Source organism: Pteronotus mesoamericanus, unplaced genomic scaffold (assembly GCF_021234165.1).
Source record: "Pteronotus mesoamericanus isolate MK-2021 breed Mesoamerican mustached bat unplaced genomic scaffold, CSHL_Meso_final scaffold_21, whole genome shotgun sequence".
NCBI classification, from domain to species: domain Eukaryota; kingdom Metazoa; phylum Chordata; class Mammalia; order Chiroptera; family Mormoopidae; genus Pteronotus; species Pteronotus mesoamericanus.
This window is the reverse complement of record NW_026555310.1, coordinates 23,582,918-23,597,973: the sequence shown is the minus strand read 5'-3', so window position 1 is coordinate 23,597,973 and position 15,056 is coordinate 23,582,918.

Sequence of the window (15,056 nt, the reverse complement as noted above, 5' to 3'; positions counted from 1 at the left end):
CTCCAAATCTCAGCCATAAGATTCTCTGGATTGATTCAAAACAAAATATAAAGAGAAAACCATAAACCCCCAAATTATGTCAGTTACTAAGAGCAGTATTGAATGCTCCAACTAAAATTGTGATGTAGATTTGTCTATATCTTCTTTTGGTTCTGTCTGGTTTTTCTTAGTAAATTTTGAAATTCTGATATTGGATACATTCATATTTAGGATTGCTATCTTCTCAATGAATGGACTTCCTGTCATTACGAAATGTCACTTTTTAACTCTGATGTTCACTTTGTCTGATATTAATATAGCAACTTCAGCTTTCTTTATGATTAGTGTTTGCCTGGTATATCTTTTGTACCGTTTTACTTTTACCCTATCTATGTCTTTATATTTACAGTGCATTTCTTATAGATTGCACCATATTCAATCTGACAATTTCTGTCTCTTAATTGGTGTGTTTTGACTATTAACATTTAATGTAATTATCAGCATGGTTAAGTTTAAATCTGCCATCTTCCTGTTTGTTTTCTATTGTCCCACCTGTTTTTCCGTCCTTTTTTCCCCCTTCTCTTGAACTGAGTGCTTCCGTTGCTCGGGATCTCCATCCCCACACTACTGTCCAGGAAAGAACAGTAGGGCTTACCTCATTTGTTTCCTGTCTCTAAGGGAATCACAGTCCTAAGGTGCTTGTTGTCCAGTGTCTGAAAACAGGTTTCATATCTTTTGTCCAGTTTTCTAGTTGTTTACAGAGGAGAATGTATCCAGTCCCAGCCACCCAATCATGGTCCAAAATTACATTCTGGAATATATATTGTAAAAATATCTAAAGTAGGCCCAAGGTAGAGTTGCTCATGCTAAACCCAAAGTCAGCAAACCGAAACTTAACTTTTAAGTTCCTTTGCTCAGCTCTCCCAGAAAAGGAAGGCCCAGGTCAACAAACCAGCATTTTCCCACTCATCACAAGTTACCTAACGCAGCACTAGAGCTCGCCTTTACCTCATATAGAGAAAGTAGTTCTGGTTTAGCCAATCAGCAAGTGCCTAATATAACTTCCTTGTTTCTTCTAGTTTGGGTTGATAAAAATCTCTTGCCCTGTGTAGCTCTTCGTAGCTCCTTTCTGTCTACTAGATCCATGAACTATCTCTGGAAATTTTCTTTTAACAGTATTTAACAAGTTTAAATTAAGTAAAATTAATTAGGAAAAATATGCCTACTCAGCAGGAAAAGACTTCTAGTACTTATTTTTCTTTTCATTCATTTGGCCAAGTTTTATTGAACACCTATTAAGTGTAAGGCACTCTGCATGGCTCGGTTATAGGCAGAAATAGATATGGCTCTCACAAACGTCCAGTTTGGGGAAGGAATGAACTAATTCAATGGACTAATTGAAGGAAGTAATTCAATGATGTGATAATTCCTTCTGGTAAGTGCCATAAAGGAGATTGCTCCTGTTATGAAAGCATTTAAAGAGACGTTATCTAGCAGGCATGATGGCGGTGATGAGGAAGACATTCCTCAGGAAATAAATTTGAGCTGAGATCTGAAGAATGAGTGGAGTTAATTAATAGAAGGGAAAGAAGCACGGGGCTTAAGATGAGGCTTTCCCAGTAGAGGAGCCTGAAATCATGCCAGGCCTGATTGTAGTCTTTAGCCTCAGAGCAGTGGAAAGACTGCCAAGGTATTTCAAGCAGGAGATTGACATGATCAGATTTGCCTTTCGAATAGATAATTGTATAGTCTTACAAAGAAAAGATTCCACTGCACTGATAATAAATGCACTAGGACAACATGTTTCAGCATGAAAACTTCACGCTAATATGAGCTTAAGTCGGGGGAGTGGAGCTGGGGGACAAATGACAGAAGTACATATGATCTGATCTCGTGTGTCTGAAGCATTAAAGCAGTCAAGGAAATACACAAATCCCCACATGAACACATGAATGCTGTAAAACTATAAAGGACACGTGAGGAAATGATAAATACCAACACCAGAATAGTGGATGCCTCTATTTGTAACACTTAATTATGGACAGAATGAGGACAGGATAATATGATTGGAGAAAGTTACAAAAGTGACACAACCACATGTACTTTTATTTTTTTAATATATTAGTTGGATACATAAATATACATGATTCCCTGTTCCTTTTGTATGCCTGAAATTCTTTAGTAATAACACTTTACAATATGGAGAGTGGATTGGAAAAGTCAAGAATTGATATGAGATACAAAAAATAATTGATATGAAAAGGCTATTAGATCATTACAGCACTCTACTTGAGAGGTGATAACTTGGACTTGTGATATGATACCATGGTGGAGAAAACTAGCTATGTTTGATTAATATTTATATTTAAGAGATAAAATCAACCAATCAACATATGCTCACATCTGACCAATATTCCTTTCAATAATTTTATTTTCTAAAACTCTTGATTATATCTAGTTAGCTTCATCCTCACTACCAGTATTATCTCCCACCTCAATTACTACACCAGCCTTCAAACCAACTGCAGACTTAATTCTTACTTTCAATCTATTTTTTAAAATATTTTATTTATTTTTAAAGAGAGGGAGAGAAACCTCAGTCTGTTGCCTCTTGCACACCCCCAACTGGGGACCTGGTCCCGCAACCCAGGCATGGGCCCTGATGGGGAATCAAACAAGCGACCTTTAGGTTCGCAGGCTGGCACTCAATCCACTGAGCTACACAAACCAGGGCTCAATCTATTTTCTATGTCATCATATTACTGCCCTATTTGTAACCCCATTAATGAGGGCCCTATTAATGTCAAACAGAAGATAAGCTATGTTGACTTGGCTCTTACCTAATTGAAACAAATTATTACAAAACTGTTTGCTCTTAGGTTGAGTCATATAAAACTACCTTTTCTGTACATTGGTAACAGTCAATCAGCAACTTGCTGTGGTTCAGTTAACGCATGTCAAACACTGCCCTGTATGTATTAATTAAATTCAATTCTCACAACAAACTGGTAAAGGAAGCACTATTATTTTCATCATTTTACAGATGAGAAAAAGTAAGGAAGAGAAGCTAAAGACTTGCCAACGTTTGGTTTTACAACTCGTGAGTGGTAGAGCCAAGATTAAAAAGCAGACAGGGTTGGCAAAATATGGAGAAATTGGAACCCTCGCACATTATTGATGGGAAGGTAAAATAGTGCAGCCACTACAGAAAACAATTCAGTGGTTCCTCAACAAATAACACATTATCCAATAATTCTACTCCTAGGTATATACCCAAAAGAATGGAGAACAGGTGTTCAAACAATAACTTGTACAGAAATGTTCATAGCACTATTCACAAAGCCAAAAGATGGAAACAATCCAATGTCCAACTGTGGATGAATGGATGGAAAAACAAATTGTTGTCTATCCATACAATGGAATATTACTCGGCCATAAAAAAAGAATGAATTACTGATACATGTTATAACATGGATGAACATTGTGCTAAGTGAAAGAAGCCAAACATAAAAGGCCAAATATTGTATGATTCCACTAACAATAAGTATTTACAATAGGCAAATTCATAGAGCTAGAAAGCAGACTAGTATTTCCCAGGGGCTAGGAAATGGAAGATATGAGAAATGACCACTCACTAAGTATGGGGATTCCATTTGGGGTGAAGAAAACATTTTGTAACTAGACAGTGGTCATGTTTACACATTAGATAGTTGTGAATGTACTTAATGACACTGAACTGCACACTATATATTTTTAAGATTTTATTTATTTTATTTTTAGAGAGAGGGGAAGGGAGAGAGAGAGGGAGAGAAACAGCAATGTGTGGTTGCCTCGCATGCTCCTCCTACTGGGGACCTGGTCTGGAACCCAGGCATGTGACCTGACTGGGAATTGAACCAGCAACCCTTTGGTTCTCAGGCCAGCACTCAGTCCACAGAGCCACACCAGCCAGAGCTGAACTGCACGCTTTAAAAGGTTAAAAATGGTAAATTTCATTATATATATTTTACCATAATTTTAGAAATACACAAAGGACTTCAGAGTCTGCACTTAATTACAACAGTCCCCTGACTATGTGTCATTTAAAGTCTTACTGCTTGCTCACGCTTCATGGAGTGTGGGTGTGGACATCCAAATTAACCGAAAAGATATGCTTTGGGACACTCCCCACAGGCATGCCAGCACCCACTCACACACACTCTTGCCCTCTAAGAAACTGCCACTTAATTGTGACTCAGCTTAGGCCTCAGTGCTTCTAAAAGACTCTCCTGATGGCATCATCCTTCTTGGCATGAAATGCTCCCCTTTTGTGGTCCTTCTCAGCTTTAGCTTCTCCCCTTCACAGCACGTAGCCACGTTGGGAGGTCAGCAACTGCGTGTCTCATCCTTGTATCCCCACTGCTTAGCAGAGTGCTTTGCGTATAGTAAATCTCTGCTGAATGAATAAGAATGTAATAAATGTTTTTTAATACTCAGATTTGATTACCTCTCTCTCCCCCAAGGCTACAGAAATGTGGGGTCCCAGATAGGAAAAGAGAAATGCATGAACTTCCTGGAAGCCTGGCTGTAGGCGAACACATTCAGGTGGGAAGGCGAGACCCAGCAGGCCTTCCAGGCAGAGCTTTTCGCCCGGGGCCACCACCAGAGCCAGTCTGGCCTTTCCCAACCTTCCGGACAAGCAGGCTGAACAGGGCGGCAGTGCACTGATGTCCTTCAAGGTGTGCCTGACTGTCCCTTCACCTCCTTTTCTTTATCTCCATGGATTAAAAACAGACTTTTGAGACGCAGGGTTAGCAGAATGCTAAGAATGACCCTCAGTGACCCTTGGTCCTGTGTTATCCCCTCCCCTTTGAGGGCGGCTGGAAGCCCCGTTGAGCCACCACTCCTGTGGTTAGGCTGCCTGACATGGGAAAGAGATGATCCAGGTGAGCCTAACTCCGCAATGAGCCCTTTAAAATCATGGTGATTGCTGAGCAGCAGAAGGAGAGGTCAGAGAGATCTAATGTCTGAACGCCTCGAGGCCACACTGTTGGAGGTTTGAAGCTAGAGGCCACGTGAGAAGGAATGCCGGTGGCCCGGAGGAGCAGAGCGCAGCCAGCAAGGCAATGGGGCCCTTATTCCCATAACTACAGGACCTGAATTTGGCCAACCTGAATGAGCTTGAAAGAGACTCTTCCTCAGACCCTCCAGCTAAGAGCACAGCCCTGCTGATAATCTTGATCTTGGCCTTGTGAGACCTGAAGCGGAGCACCCAGTCAAGCCCACCAGGATGTCTCAGCTACAGAGCTGTGAGCTAATAATACCTGGGTGTTGTTTTAAGCCACTAGTTTACTAATACCAGTAATAGAATTCTAAGACTCAAACTTTAATATTTAAGTTTTTGTGGGGAACGTGGTCAATTGGTTACCTATTGAATTCACTTAAAATTGTGCAAAAGAGAACCCTTTCTTCCCCAACGTCTCTGAAAAGGGCAGGGAGAGAAAAGGCAGGTTTCCAAGTTAAATGCTTCTCCTAACTTCAGAAAATAAGTAAGACCTTTTTGCCCTAGAGGCAGGATGCCTGTGTGCTGCTTGGCTGCTGTCTGGCAACGCTGTTCAGTTCCTCTCACTCAGTATATTCTCCCCCTTTCCTCTTTGCCTTCCTAGTGGCACAGCAGGCATTCGATCCTTTCGCCCTATGCTTTCAGGACCCTGAAATTAATAAAGGGACACTCCTGAGAAATTCTACAGCATGTGAGACAGATATTTCAGCACCTGACAACTAAACTTACTCAGGTCATTTTGTCTTTATTGCCTACAGCCTTTTAATTAAGAGAGTAACCAAATCCTGAGCTATTAATGCGATATTAACAATAGACTTTTTTTTTTTTACTGGAATTGCAGTCAGAGCACACCACCCAGCACTTGCTCCTGTCACTATATCCCAGCAACAGTGTTTAACTGTCCCCCAAAAAGGGACTCAACTTGCAGCAGGGAACACACAATCTAATATGCAGATGATATATTATAGAATTGCATACCTGAAACCTATATATAATAATTTTATTAACCAATGTTACCCCGATAAATTCAGTAAAGAGAAAAAAGTGAACTCAAAGGATGACCAAAATCTGTTGGTAGCAATGGTGACACTGATATGTATGTCTTAAATGATGCTGATGTTAATTAATTTCATGAACCTCCTTTGAAGAGCCATCATGTTTCTGGCACTCTGCTATGTATTATACAGGGTGTATAAGACACGGTGACAGCACAGAAAGACACTCTCTACTGTGTGGGAGTATAGGGGACACCCACAACTTCACATTTCTATACTGCCTGCTCTCGTTGTACAACAATGTTCCCTCCCATTCTCCCTTCCTACTAGGGACCAGTCCTGATCAAGGACAGTGGCATGAACCAGACTGTGGTCCCTGCTTACAGTTTACCCAACCATCTGCCTCTCCTCAAACCAACTGCACCCAGAGTTTCTTCATCTGATTATAAAGAAAGTTGGAAAATTACCCAGTTTCATATCTGGCCTTAAGGAGGCTCTCAAAAAACATTCATTCCCTTTTCCTCCTTCTCATCCTACTAAGGGCTGTGAAAGAGGGAATGTGTGTTCAGAAAGGTTGACTCCGAGTTCAAACATTTAGTAGACTAAAATTATACTTCATAAAAGGGAAACTAGACACTTAAGAAAAGTTGAGTTGTTCGTTAATCATTATGTGGGTTCAATGGACTGTTAATGATTAGAGACTCAAATCTCTGTCAGACCAGAAGACAATGTGATTTCTCTAGAGAGAGGGCCAGTAAAAGATGATTTCTCGACCAAATATTTATTTTCCCTCTGGAGATTCCACCCCTCCTAAAATGTCCTACCATTTATAGCTGTTTCTGCTGCCTGCTAAATCTTGCCTACAAAGATGACAAATTACACATTAATGAAGCCCAGTCTTGCTGGGTCTCAATGAGAAACTGCTGTGGAATTATGCTGAAGAATAACATGGGTTATAACATGCCTTTGAAACTCTGAATATGTATCTCAGTTAAATCAGCCCATCAATCTCTGAATGTTTGCTGTTTCCTAAGGGTCACCTGCTGTTATGAGGAGGCAACAGATTCATTTGTACGCAGACAGATTTGGAAATTAGAGGGAAAATGCAAGGATTTTTTTCTTCCCAGCCCCACTATCTGATATGAAATAATGGCATTTAAATGAGGAATCTATGTCAATTCAGTCAGCGTGTTGAACTCTGGTGCCATTGATGCCAAGGGCTTGCCCCATGGGGGCCAGGAGATTCAAACAGAGGCAAACGTCCCCCCGCCCCACCCCCATCAACACCCCAATCCTGCTTCGCCATCTCAAAAATGAATACTATACCTTCCCAAGGGCTTTCAGGGAGGCAATGTAGACAGCCTTTTCGACACTCCTGGGCAAAGCGTGTCTGTGTATTTTTTAAATGTAACAGTAGCATCATCTTTATATTCAAGGGATTGCCCTACCGTAAAAAAAAAAAAAAAAAAAAAAAAAAAAGAGGGAAAAAAACTTGAGGAGCTTATATTAAGTTGATAATATTGAAGTTCATGTTCAAAGGCAACATGCCTCTTGACAAAGGAGACTTGGGACACGTTAAGAGCTTCACATTTGTAAGTGCTTTAGATCCCTATTTCCTCTAGGTCACAGGTCTCTCTTCCCTTGCCAACCTCATACATAATGCAGTGGCATCCGCTTTTGGTGAAAGCTTGATTGATATCCTCTCTTTCAAAAGCAATCACGAGAATGAAACAATTAAACTTACTAACATAGTAGAAGGAAAACAACTCTGTGGTTCAGCCCTACCTCAGGAAGATCATGGGGCTTTTGCATAATTTTAAAGAATTTTATGATAATAGTTATGTGGGGTTTTCTTTAATATCTTTAATTGAATCAATATGTTCAAACAGCTCACAGTTAATGAGGTTAAAGTGTTCTTAAGTAATTAAATAGAAGGTTTCTTGGGATATTAAAGGACATTTCAAGTGAATAAGGACAGTATTTGTAGATGTAACATGACTTGGACTCATCTTACAACCTAATGTCACAGTCCTCCCCAACTAATATAAAACAATAAATTATGGTCATTCATTTTAATCAGCAAAGATTAATAAACTTCCCCAAATGTTCCTTTAAATTTTTTTTATTAACTTCTCATTTAGATTTTCTTACTAATCGACTTGCAGGTATACTCAGTAACTAGTTCTCTCTTGTCCTTACTAATCTGCCTATGTTATACTTGTTATAAGAATATAGAGAATGTTGATTGTATACTAAGTGAAGCCAAATATATAAAAATCTACATTTTGTTTCTGAATCTAATTTTACTCAAAGTTTTAGAAGTTTTGAAGTTTGAATTTGGGGTTTTCCTACAAGGGAAACCCCTAAATATTTCTTAACTCTGGGCTACTTCATATCACTTTACCAATATAATTCACCCATCTAGGTAGAAAATTAAAAAATAGTAAGAGGTATTTTGGCCATTCTAGTGGGTGAGGAGCAGCTCTGGTAAGAATGAGAAGCCACAGAAACTCTTATTCATTGTTGGTGGGAATACAAAGTGGTACAGACACTTTGGAACGTGGTTTGGCTGTTTCGTACAAAACTAAACCTACTTTTACCATATGATCCAGCAGCGCTACTCCTTGGTATTTACCCAAATGAATTAAAAGTTTATATCCACATTAAAAAAAAACTGCACATGGATGTTTATAGCTGCTTTATTCATAATTGCCAAAACTTGGAAGCAATCGGGATGTCCTTGAGCGGGTGAATGGAGAAATAAACTGCAGTACATCCAGACAATGGAATATTATTTGGCACTAAAAAGAAATGAGCTTTCAAGCCATGAAAAGACATGGAGAAACCTTAACTGTTTACTACTCAGTGAAGGAAACAAAATGAAAAGACTACGTACAGAGTAATTCTAGAAAAGGCCACAAAAAAAAAAACATAGAAAAAGCAAAAGTATGGAGACAGTAACAAGATAGTGGTTCCCAGAGGTTAAAGGCGGGAGTGAAGTATGGAGAGGCAAGGCACAGAGGATTTTAGGGTAGTGAAACCATTCTGTGTGATACTATAATGCTGGATACAAGTCATTATATATTTGGCCAAATGTATAGAATGTACAACACAAAGAGTGAACACTGATGTAATACAAAGATGAATTAAGACAACATACCTGCCTTTAAAGAGCTCACAGACTTGTCTGACTGGCGCAGCTCAGTGGGTTGGGCATCGTCCTGCAAACTGAAAGGATGCCTGGTTCGATTCCTGGTCAGGGCACAGGCCTGGATTACAGCATGTGCAGCCAGGTCCCCAGCTGGGCGCATGCGGGAGGCAACTGATCGATGTTTCTCTCTCTCTCTCTCCCTTCCTCCCTTCACCTCTCTGTGAAAATAAATAAAATCTTTAAAAAATTTTTTTAAAAAAGAGCTCACAGACTTGTAAGGAGACAGACCCATAAACAAAACAAAACAAAAAGAGCTCATTACTCTAATGGAATGATTGGGGGTACTATGTATGGTGGAAGTATGTCCTGAGTATAGGGAGATCCAAAGACTATTTTTTTTCCCATGGAATGAGGAGGGCAAGGAGATGGCAGTGAGGTCTGTTGACAGGATGATGTCCAGGCTGTCTTCCTCTGTGCTGCAAGCAGCCACCAAAGAAAAGATTCCCAGCATTACCTCTCAAAAATGTGTAACTGAGTAGGAACGAGAGAGGTAGGCATACCAATTGATGTTTTACTTGCTGTTATGATCAACTTATCATAATCATTGATAATCACAATCAGCTTAACCAAATAATCATTGAACCTATTAGAATATTCTATTCTTAGTATGTTTTAGGGACCAAATGGTAAAACTGGAAGAAATTGCAATGTGGTCAAGCTTATGAACTAGATAATGAGCTCATGCTTCAGCCTCCAGATTGTTTCCCTTATATTGTCCCTAGGTGACCTTGGGAATATCTCTAATCAGAGATATCTGGAAGCACATTGTTGTCTCAAATAGGTATCCGCAGATGTTTGTGTGACGCCTCCACTTGACTGTCTCAAAAGTATCTTTAATATAATATGCTGAAAACTGAATTCACACCCTTTCACTGGAAACCTGATCCTCTGGTTCTTAGCTCATGATCAGCAAGCATTGCTGTCCAGGTTGCACAAGCAGAAACCAGGGAGCTGTCCTTGCCTCTGACATCCAAGCCTCCCAGCCGCCTGCCACTCCTGCTATTGTATCTTCAGGTTCCTCAGGTGTCTGCTTCTCTGTCCATCTCTTCCTGCGTGTCCTGGCTCAGGCGACCATCAACACTCCCTGGTTTCTCTCTCCTCCATCTATTTTCCATTCGGCAGACTGATATTTCAAAAATGAAATCCTAAGCATATTCTGCCACTTAAAACCTGTGGTATCATAAAAAATAAATATTTAGTCTTTGTTCCTGGTTTCTAGGACACAGCTCCTAAAATCTTTGGAATCTCTGGAGTGATATGAATGTCCTTTGGATGCTATTGAGATGACAGGGGCCTGGGGGTTCCTAGATAACTTCAAGAGAGCACTGTTCACAAGAGAGACCAAACCATTTGATTAGAAGATTGGAACTTTCTGTTCCACCCTTTGACCTGTGGAGAGGGGAGCGGGGCCTGAGATTGAGTTCAGTCACTAAAGGTCAGTGATTTAATCAGTTATGCCTACATAATGAAACCGCCTGAATGATGAGGTTTGGAGAGCTCTCTGGTTGATGGACACATCCAGGTGCTAGGAGGGAGGCCTGCCCACCCACACAGGACATGGAAACTCCAAGCCCCTTCCCCTCTTCCTTGCCCTGTACATTTTTTCATTTGTCTGTTCCTGGGTTCTAGCTTTTATAATAAACTAGGAATAGTAAGTAAAACACTTCTACTGAGTTCTGTGTGTCCTCCTAGCAGATTATCAAACTTGAAAAGGAGGCTGTGGCAATCCCTGTTTTATAGCTACTCAGTCAGAAGCGTGGCCCAGGCTTGGGACTGGCATCTTAGGCCAGAGCATTGTTGTGGAACTGAGCCCTTTATTCTGTGGGATCTGACGTTACCTCCGGGTAGGTAGTGTCAGAATTGAATTGTTACACCCCTAGTTGGCCCTGTAGCGTTTGCTGGAAAAGACACCACGTATTTGTTGTCAGGGAGGGGGAATAATCTTATTTGGTGTCAGAGTGTTGTCGGTAAAACTCCTCAAAACTCTTCAAAGGATTTCCATGCTTTTGGGCCACAGACCAAATCCAATAAGGTCCCACGAAGCTGTGTATGCTCTCTAGCTCATGCCTATTTCTTCAACCTTATTAAAAACTGTCCTTCCTTGTCACCAGGGCTCCAGGCACCCTGCCTCTGCCCCGTCTATCACCCCTTTCTGCAGATCTATGCTCAGATATTATTTCCTGAGAGACTTGTCTTTGCTACACTTCCCACAACATACACCAGCCCTAGATCTGTTGCTCTGTTATGCGTTCTCAAATCACTTTGTAATTTTCATATAGTTCATAAATATAAATTTGGGTGAATATCTGTCGATATCTGCCTACCCATTAGAATAGAAGCTCCCAAAAGCGAAGGGACCACGTCTGTTTTGTTCACCATTGTAACCCAGCTCATAGGATGCCACTTGTTTTATGATAAATGAGTAATAAGTATTGAATTAGTAGTGTTTTAAAAATTAATTGATAATTTTTATAATATACTGAGGAGAAAGGCCTCCTAATTATTTTTCGCAAGAGTATAAGCTTTGCTCTTTAAGATGCTACAATGAGCGCTGGCTGGTGTGGCTCAGTGGATTGAGTGGCTCAGTGGATTGATCACCAGCCTGCAAACCAAAAGGTCGCCATTTTGATTCCCAGTCAGGGGACATGCCTGGGTTGCAAGCCAGGTCCCCGGTTGAGGGCATGCACAATGTATCTCTCACACATACATGGTTCTCTCTCTCTCTTTCTCCCCTTCTCTCTAAAAGTAAATAAATAAAATCTTCTTTTTTAAAAAGATGCTACAATGAAAAAGGGCCATTATGCTGCTTTCTAAAAGACCAAGGAAAATAAATTTCTCTACTAAAGAGCTTCATGGTTTAACTAAAACATGTCATGTCAATATGGTATCTCTGATTACCAGATTTATTTACCTTTGACTAAAGATCAAATTAATGGGTACATAAATAATGCAGTTTCATATACAAAATGAGATGTAGAAAGGAATAATGGAAAGTAGGTCTGTTTTGGAGCAGCAGTAACTTCAGGACTAGTATGTGACCTTGGGCACATTGCTTACTTTCTCTTAGCTTTAATTTCCCCCTATATAAGATGGGTTTAATAGTTTTTAATCAGATAGGGCAATAAGGATTAAAAATGAAAATACTTTTAAAATACAATGTTTGTGAATTTGGAGTGAATATGGCCTAATGGTCAAGAAGAACACTTCTGAGTCCAGATTGCTAATAATTCCTAGCTCCACTACTCTCTGGCTGCCTGACTCTGTGACTCAGTTTATGCATCTGTAAAATAAAGGCAATAATATACAGAGGTGGGCAAAGTTAGGTTTACAGTTGTAACACAAATAAATAACAATATGAAAGTAAACTGTGTTTTGCATAATCACAGCTGTAACCCTACTTTTTCCAACCCTGTAAACTCCCTCACAAGATTGTTTTAATGATCTAAAGTATGTAAAACACTTAGAGAAGTGACTGACCTCCAGCTGTGCTAAATAAGTGTTAGCTCTTGTTAGTGGTTAGTGGGTATTCAGCAAACAGTACTTCTACTTGCATAAACAATTTTTTACCAGTTCAAAATTTTATGTTAATTCAAAAAAAATAATGCAAGTCATTCTGAAGGAGAGTCCAGATAGAAGAGATATCTCATAAAAATGTTTTAAGTTGTCCTGTCCATTAGGAATAACCATTCAATAGTTCAAAAGAATGTAATAAAGACAGATCTGGGTCACAAAGACAATATAGTCTCTAAAGCGTCTAGAAATGAACTTAACAAGAAATATAAAATATCACTGAAGGAAGTAAAAGAAGGCTTAAACAAATGGGGAGACATACCATGTTCCTAAACTGAAAGATGGCAGTTGTCCCTTGATATCAGTCTATGAATCCAGTGTAAGTCCTCATCATTTCTCACAAGGATTTTTTATGTAAACCGACAAGCGGATTCTAAAATTCATTTGGTAGAATAAAGGGCAATGAATAGAAAAGCAATTTTAGAGAAGGGAGACTAGTAAGTAAGGTTTGCCCTATCAGATATTGACGCATAGTCTGGTACTATAGTCATTAAAACCATAAAGGCATTAATGTTGGGTATAACAACATCCACCCACAAAAGAGAACAGCATCCAGGAAGAGGGAGCCTTTGAAATGGACAAAGCGTGGACAATATCTCCTATTATATAATATTGAAGGAAAAAATAGTTATCTGTTTCTCACATCTTTTCATAGTTCTATAGTTCATTTTTTAAAAAGTTCTGAATAACATTCCATTGTCTGGAGGCACCAGCATCTATCTATTAACCTACTGAACGACACCTTGTTTGTTTCCAAGTTTGTGCTATCATAAAGTTGCTATGAATATAATATTGAAGGAAAAGTTATTTCTTTCTTACACTGTTCCTGAAATAAATTCCAGATGGATTAACCATCAAAAAGTTAAAATCTTACAGAGCAGGAAATATAAATTACTCATGAGAAAAAATTTTTTTTTAAACTGAGATAACATTTTTTTTTTTGAGCCTATCAGATTGGCAAAGATCCAAACATTTGATAAAACACTGTTGTGAATTTGTGGGAAACACACAGAACCTCTCATATTTTGCTGATAAGAGTATAAATTAATATAACCTTTGTAGAGGCAATTTGATAGCACCTACAGAAATTACAAAGGCACTTTTATCTTAAAAATATACACATACACATGTGAAATGACATGCACTATAACAATATGGTTTGTAATAATTGTAAAACATTAGAGGAAAAAAGCTTAAACTTAAGTGTCCATTGATAGGAAACTGGTAATATAAATAATGGTACCTCCATAGTGTCAACGTAAGAAACATCCAGACCTGTTGAGAATTTCTATAAGAGTTTATTTGAGCTAAATTGACAATATATGCTGTGGAGAAACATAAATACTCCAGAGAATAACAGTTTTACAGTTGATTTTATGCAGTCAAAATTAAGGAGGGAGTGTGAGAAAGATTACAAGTAGGTGGGAGAAAACAAGGCAGGGATTAGATTACAGGATGGTTAAGATTATTTGCTCTTTTGAGGGTGGTTATGTTTTAGAAGAAGCCTGAAAGAGTGGTTCACACATTAGAAGGAGGGGTCTAAAGAAAGGCATTTCAAGGGTGTGTTAAAGAGGCAAGGAAACAACTGACAGGGCTTGCTTAAGGCAAAGATAAACCTATTACTAAAAAATTATATGCCACCCTGAGTGATGTGGCTCAGTTGGTTGGGCATAGCCCCACAAAGCGAAGGGTCACCAGGTTTGGTTCCTGGTCAGGGCCTGTGCCTGGGATGTGGGTTCGGTCCCAGTTGGGATATGGATGCATATGAGAGGCAGCCTATCGATGTTTCCCTCTCTCTCCCTTCCCGTCTTTTAAAAAATAAATAAATAAATTAATTAATTAGTGAAATTATATGCCTGGGGAGTGACTACCCACCATTACCTGTGCATTTAGGAATTTATTATTTATTACTGCACCCTTTTTCAGTCCACAATATAGAACCACCAAAAGGACTGAAAAAACTTAAAATGCTGATACAGAAATATCTCCAAGCTGTATATTCTCTTTTTGTTTTTCTGGTTAATTTTTTAAGTAGACTTTATTTTCACAGCAAAACTGAGTGGTAAATACAGAGAGTTTATATATACTCCCTTTCCCCACACATGCCCAGCAGCCCCCACTATCCCACAGCAGAGTGGCAAATTTGTTTCTCAGTGAACCTATAGTGAAAGTCCACAGTTTACATCAGGGTTCACTCTTGGTGTTCTATGATTTGTACAAATATACAATATATATTCACCATTATAGTTTCACTGTCTTA